We start from the raw sequence: 6,979 nt of genomic DNA on the forward strand, positions 1-6,979 counted from the left end.
TTACTTTTTTATATCCATTGGTATTCATTATTATATTTAATTTATTAACATTAACATAAGTTTTCACTAGAATATGAAAATTTAGATTTCTTAATTTAGTAGATTAAATAACTTGATATTCATCATTAAATTTACACTAAGCATCTTGGTAGGTTTAACACTCATTAAAATTTATATATTTGTTAGAGTACAACATGCAAAAGCTTATATATATATATTTAATATTCTAGGCCAAAAGGTTTTATTATGAATTTAGTAATATTAAAATTATTTTTCAGTTTATTTTCTTAAGGCAACATAATTTTTTCTTATTTAAAGATTCAATCATAAGTAACATCACTCAATCCATAATTTGACTTGACGATAAATTTTTGTGGAATGACAAATAATTTATTATGAGTTATATATCAATCACATAATAATTTATCAAAATCTTTAAAAGTTAGAAAAACCTAGTCACATCTATAATTGGTTCTAATATAAACTTTATTCATGAAATAATTTAACACCAATATCATCTATTTTTGTGGTTAGAATAATGTTAATAAAAAACTTTTTTTCTTTAACACTAAAATCTAGTAACTTTCTTTTATTTTTCTAAAATTAGGAACAAAAAACTAAATAAATGAAGTTTAGGTTGAAAATTGATTTTGATATTATGAACATTCTATCCATGAATTTACATGAAAGGATACAGTATGTATTTTGAACGGTGAATCCCTCCACACTTTTTAAATATACTTATAATTTCTTATATTTAATTTTTTTTTATCCTAGCACGGAAATAACCTCGTTCATTTTTATTTGTTTGTAAAACAAAAGGGGGTGTCGTTAACAGCGTCACATCATCAACACCCCATGCTCGTTGCTATCAAAATACAAAAATTAAAACAAGGGAAACGAGTGTGACCATCTATTTCTTATAAAATGAATTATTTAGTTTTTCCGGGTGGTGAGACAAGGTTTTTTACTTCAAACGACAACGTTTTCCTGGAATCCAAGGATATTTTATCAAACTAGTATAGTTTGATAATTTTTTTTAAAAATAGCATAGATAAAAAAATAATATAATTTTAACTCAACCACTATTAAAAAATACAATGTTATTAATAATTGTTAATGATAATAACCGTTGTTTTCTTATTAGTAGTTTAAAAGCATTACCGTAGCAGTAGTTTAAAAACATTACAGAGAATAATAGTTTTGCTTCGGATCTAATTTCAATGCATAACTAAGTCTATACCACCACAATAAAAAATCCAACAAAACCTACTTGGACCATAATTCAAAGTGTGATTCGGAAAATTTCTGCTTCTCACTTTCAAAGATGTGTAGTTTGCTTCTGGAGACATAAATCAAGGACTCCAAGGAGAAGCATAGGTTGTTCAATGCTATTGCAAACATTCCTTGTGTGTGGCTAGAAATCTAAGAGGGCATTGGATTGGATACAGAGGTATACATCATTCTTCTTTGACGCTTGTGAAATTGACAATACATAAAAAGAGGATTAAAAGTACGTCTAAGCCGCCTGTTGGAACACATGCCTCCAATAATAATTTCTCATTCTTCTCCATTTTCAATTACGAACTTTTTGGAGAGGGACTGGTTGCCTTTTCTTGTATTGAAGGAGTCTTTTTCTCAGGCAGGTATTATTTTTTAAATTTTACAACAAGAGTGTTATATGTTTTGTGTGATATTTGATCATTCTTTCTTTTTTTCTTTTTTTTTCTCTCTGTTGGAATTCATATTGCATATTAAGATATATACGATGTCTGTATATTGTTGGTCTCAGCTTCTGCACCATTTTTCTGCCTTAAAAAGAGAGGCTTGATGCCAGTTTTGACATTCTCGAACGAACTAATATCTAGAGATGAGGGGCTGCATTGTGACTTTGCTTGCCTTCTTTATAGGTGGAGATTTCTCTCTCACTTTTTTTCTAGTATTGTTTTAATTGTTGACTTCAATAATCGAGTCATAGTTAGATGTACAGATCTTCTGGTGTTGTTAATACAATGGGTAGAGCATTTACTGGAAACATATATGTTTTTGTTGTTTACAGTTTGTTGCAGAAGCAATTCATTGGCAAAAAGTTCATCATATTGTTGGTGAAGCAGTGGAAATTAAGACCAAGTTTGTCTGTGAAGCCCTACCATTTGCATTGATCAGCGCGGATGCAACAATCAAGAAGAGCACATAAAGTTTGTGTCTGACTGTCTTTTGGTATTTCTCCATTGATATCCCACCCTTGTTTTTAGTCATTCATCATTAGAAAAGGAAAATTTACTTACATGAATTCCTTATTATCAGATTGCATCAGAAGAAGAACAACGTTGAAAATCCCTTCGATTGGATGGAGTTCATATCCTTGAAGCGAGTATAGTAGTCTTGTGAACGTATTGCTAAAAACTGACATCCCACATCTGATTTATTTGTCTGAATTTGTTGTGTGGCTGCTGCTCCTTGGCAAAAGTGGTTTATCATTTTCAACTAAGCACCTCATGCCTCTGCTTGGTGCCTTTCAGAAATTAGTCTTTTTTAAAACCCATGGTTAGCCCAAATTCGATCATTAAACTGCAAGGACAAAAAATGTGATTCTTTTTAGAAGCACGGGTCTTTAGTTTATTTCACCACATTAAGGGTGGAAGTGAGAAAAAATCATGAAGTTTGACCTTATGTAAGAATGGACGTCGCAGTGATAGTATGAAGTGATATTAAAAATCTACTTTGTGCAAATAGCGTGCCTACTTCTTAGGTATTTGTTTGCCGGGTAACTTTTTTAAATTTTTTTATGATTGTTTTTTAATAAAAAAATTAATTAATAAAAAATATTTTCCTCTTAAATAAAAATTTGATTTAATTTTCAATAAAGTGTTTTTTATTTTGAAAAGAAAATACTTTTTAGAAGTTGTGAAAAAATTTAAAAATATTATATTATTTGTTGATTATATCAAATTTAGTCCTGAAATTTTTAATTGATATATATTTTATAAAAACTTATCCCTTAAAATTTAATTTTTATTTTAACTTTGATCTTTATTTTTATGATTGTTATTTATTTTTCTTTTAATATTTTTTAATTAAAATTTTTTATCTATCAAATTTGGTTTTTATTTTTTTTATTGTTACCTATTTTGTTTGAAATAATTTATGAAATTGTAATTATTATTATTTTAATTTTATCTTCTTTTAGTTTTTTTATTTGTTAGATTTGATCTCTATTATTTTAATTATTATTTATTCTATTTGAGATAATTTATAAAATTAGATTTTTTTCAATTTCATTCTCATTTAACATTTTAATTTGTAAGATTTGCTTCTTATTATTTCATTAAATTAAAAAAAAACATTAATAAGTTATTTATAATTTATTTTTCTATAATATAGTTAAATACTGAAAAATATTTTTTAATTTATTTTCTATAACATTACTAAACATCGAAAAATAATTTATTTTTTAGGAATTTATTTTTTTTAAAATTATTTAAAAAAATTATTTTCTAACAAATAAACAGGAATAAATTTTATTAATAGAGGAGTGGAAGGTGGTAATGTCACACAACTTTTCACATGTAAATTGGTGGGCATTTTGAAGGAAGAAAAAAAAAGTCTATGTTTTGACTTTGCACCTTCAAACTTTTGATGTTGGAGGGTGTATTAGTATGATGTCTTCTATTTGGAACACAATTTTCATTGTTTTACCTGCTTGTTTCGTTGTTCAGAGGGAAAGCAAATTTCTTTGAGAGGAGGGCAGGAGACTACCAGAAGGCATCTACTATGTCTTGCCTGCAAGATGGTGGAAAAAACTACGTTTTCAAGATGGATGAAGAATTCATGTCTATATCAAGTTTCATAGATATGCCAAAAGTGGGCATCCAAAATTTTTGTTACTATTTTTCATGGTGACATTTCTTTCTATATTCGACTTGATAGCAGGTCCCAGATCAAGCAACGCTGTGCACATGACGAAGTCAAAATATTTTAAATGAGGGAGCAAATTATTAATAAATAATATATTATATAGATATATATTAGAAAGTAATTTAAAATATATATATTAATTATTAATAAATAATATATTATATAGATATATATCAAGTAAAATTAATTTAAAAATACACATAAATTCATTAAAATCAAAACCTATTTCAATTCATATATATATATATATATATATACTCAAAGTATGTTAATTAAAATATACTTAATTAATTGAGGAACAATACCTAGTATATGTATGTGTAAGAGAAACAATGATTGGAAAACATGATTTGTACTTGATATTTTACTTGTAAACAAATCATGTAAAAATATTAAATTTCAATAAACTACTATCAATGCAAAAGATGTTAAGAATAGTGGTTTTGCATAAATATTAATTTCTTTCTTTATAACAAAAAAATACTTAATTGATTAAATTAATATATTTAAATATTTATTTTAAACATATTCATATAAAAACTCCTAAATTATCATAAACCCTAATATTTTTAATAACTAATTATAAAAAAAATTAAAAAAAATATAAAAATATATAAAAAATTACCTAAAACATAAAGCAAAATACAAGAAAAATTAATTGATGAGTTAAGCAAGAGACGGGAAATGGCAAGTGAATAATATTTGACAGGGAAAGATAAAGAAAAAAAAAGAAAAAAGGGGGAAAATTAGGGCAATGATGTGTGTATATATATATTAACATATGAGTTTAATATATTAATATAAAAATATAAAAAAAAAAATTAAGGGGGCAATTGCCCCCTTTTTGATCCACTGTGGCTCCACCACTGGCTGTGCAAATTGGTATTTGTCTATTTAATTTTTGGTCTGTCTTTAAAATTTAAACTTGTCATATGTTTTTATCGTTTCTGGTTGGTATTTCTGTTACTTTCTAGTGGTTGTCCTAATCCAAAGGGTGTCATGTGCTGATACTGCACTACTTTATGCTCTCAAGGTGGAATGTCTATATCATCATGCTGTCTGCTCTTCATAATTATTCTAAACAAAATGTATTTGTTACTTAAAGCTTAGAGGTTTTGATCATCATTCTGCGTGTTATGAAGTCTTCCCATATGTTTTGACATGCTTGTAGAACTAGAAGTTGGCTAGTGAAGTTCTCACTTTCAAAGTAGAAATTTGAAACGGGTGTGTTGCGACTGGTATTCATTAAACATCTTGAACATGATAGAGCTTTCGAAGGATCAGAAATCAGAATGCATGATAGGAAATGTTGCTTTGTTCTGTTTGCTAGGAGGGGAAGGTGCCAATGAGTAAGTGTCCAATCAGGTGCTTTTTTCCAATCATGCTGTCAATCCATAACTTCACTAGAAGCTTGTTTCAAAAATGTTGCCTAGATAACTCATCAGGAGCATTCATGATCTAAAAAGCTTATGCACTACCTTTATCACTGATGAATTGATGCTAGAATGGCAGTGAAATCATCATTGAATCTAAGTGCTGATAAGCTTTTAATCAAGTATGTGTGTGTGTGTGTGTATTGTCCAAGTAGTAATTAGTAAATCATCTCATTAGTCATACAAGATTTATATAATTCCATGTCAACAAGGTGCAATCCCCCCCAACTTGAGTTTGCTCTCTTGGTTCTTAAAGTTTATTATTCATTAGTGCATTAGGCAATTGTTCAATGCTGCACCGTGTAGGGGGTTGGACTTGGCATCTGCTTCTGTGATCTTTCACCTATGACCTGACCAAGAAAAGAAAATTGGGACAACTTTCTGAATTCCTCAAAAAAAATTTGAGCTACATGATATTTGATGGAGGATCCAAAAAATCTAGTAGGATAGATACAGTGATAAATCCTTGACAGTTTCCCTGGTTCAACAATGCAGCCCCAACATCTCCTTGGAAACCCCAGCCAATGTTGTCCTCTGGTCGTCTCTCTCTAGAATTTTACTATTCAATCCTTGCAAATAAAATATTTCTTTCATTTTTTTTCTTGAAAAGATTTCTTTCAACGTATTTCTAAAAGGCCTTAAACAACGATGGTTGATCGGACCATTCAAATGATGTTTCTTTTCATCACACACACTGTAAACTTTGCAATGCTTGTTCTTATTGATGGACATCTTTTATTTTTCCAACGTTCTTTTATGCATGTGATGTTTGGCTAAGATCTCTTTGTTACTCGTATTTAACATTCAGTGCTTCCTCATTCAACATATTGTTGAGGTTTCCTAATTGTAAGTCTTGTGTTGTTACGTTCAGCTGCAAACATGAGACATCTTATTGTTAAGGCTTGCATCGCGAGAAATCTAATGGACACATCAGTGTATTTCTGGCCTGGGAATGTCAATGGATGCATCAACCACATACCTCACAGTGTGCCAGCCCAGGTGCCTGGTTGGTCATCATTCATGAGGGGGGCCCACTTTCGCCAGTGATGGTTAACGCTCTGGTTTCAAGCCCTGCTTCAAGAACACTCACACTTCATGTTAAAGTCAGTGCCGTTAATTTATCCAGATCATATTTCTATTGTTCGAACTTTAACTATTAAAAGCCAAGGATGGAATCTGTAAATTAACTTTCCTTATCTGTCAACTTCTTAGATTTTGTCCTGGTCTTCAGTACTTCCTTTTCTTTGCTGAAGCCAGGTATGTCAGATGCTCTTTTTTGTAAATTAACCAAGGGATTTGATGGAAGCTTAGCAGAGCTCAAGAACATATTTGAACTTGCAGTCAAGGGATCAGATGATGAGAAGATATCTGCTGCTACAGTTCTTTATGAGGCTTCTCTGATAGGTCCCTCTCATGTCACAATGAAAATCACATAGCAACTTGACTTTTTTTAGATGTAAGACAACCACAAGTTTGAATAAAATTCTTCACGTACCCCTGGTATTCCAAACGAACTCCTTAAATAGAGTTTTTTACATCAACTAAATAGCTAAACTGACTCCTAGACTTCAACTAGTCAAGACCATGACTTAGCTTTTATTCTAGAGGTGACTAACAACCTCCAACCA

General features: G+C 29.7%; 1 pseudogene; it reads left to right on the forward strand.

The window, feature by feature from the left end:
* The first annotated feature begins 1,327 nt into the window (after nucleotides 1–1,327).
* Nucleotides 1,328–6,755, forward strand: LOC105117761 (ribonucleoside-diphosphate reductase small chain A-like; annotated as a pseudogene).
* The last annotated feature ends 224 nt before the right edge of the window (nucleotides 6,756–6,979 follow it).

Source organism: Populus euphratica, unplaced genomic scaffold (genome assembly GCF_000495115.2).
Source record: "Populus euphratica unplaced genomic scaffold, PopEup_1.0 scaffold1517.1, whole genome shotgun sequence".
Classification (NCBI taxonomy): Eukaryota; Viridiplantae; Streptophyta; class Magnoliopsida; order Malpighiales; family Salicaceae; genus Populus; species Populus euphratica.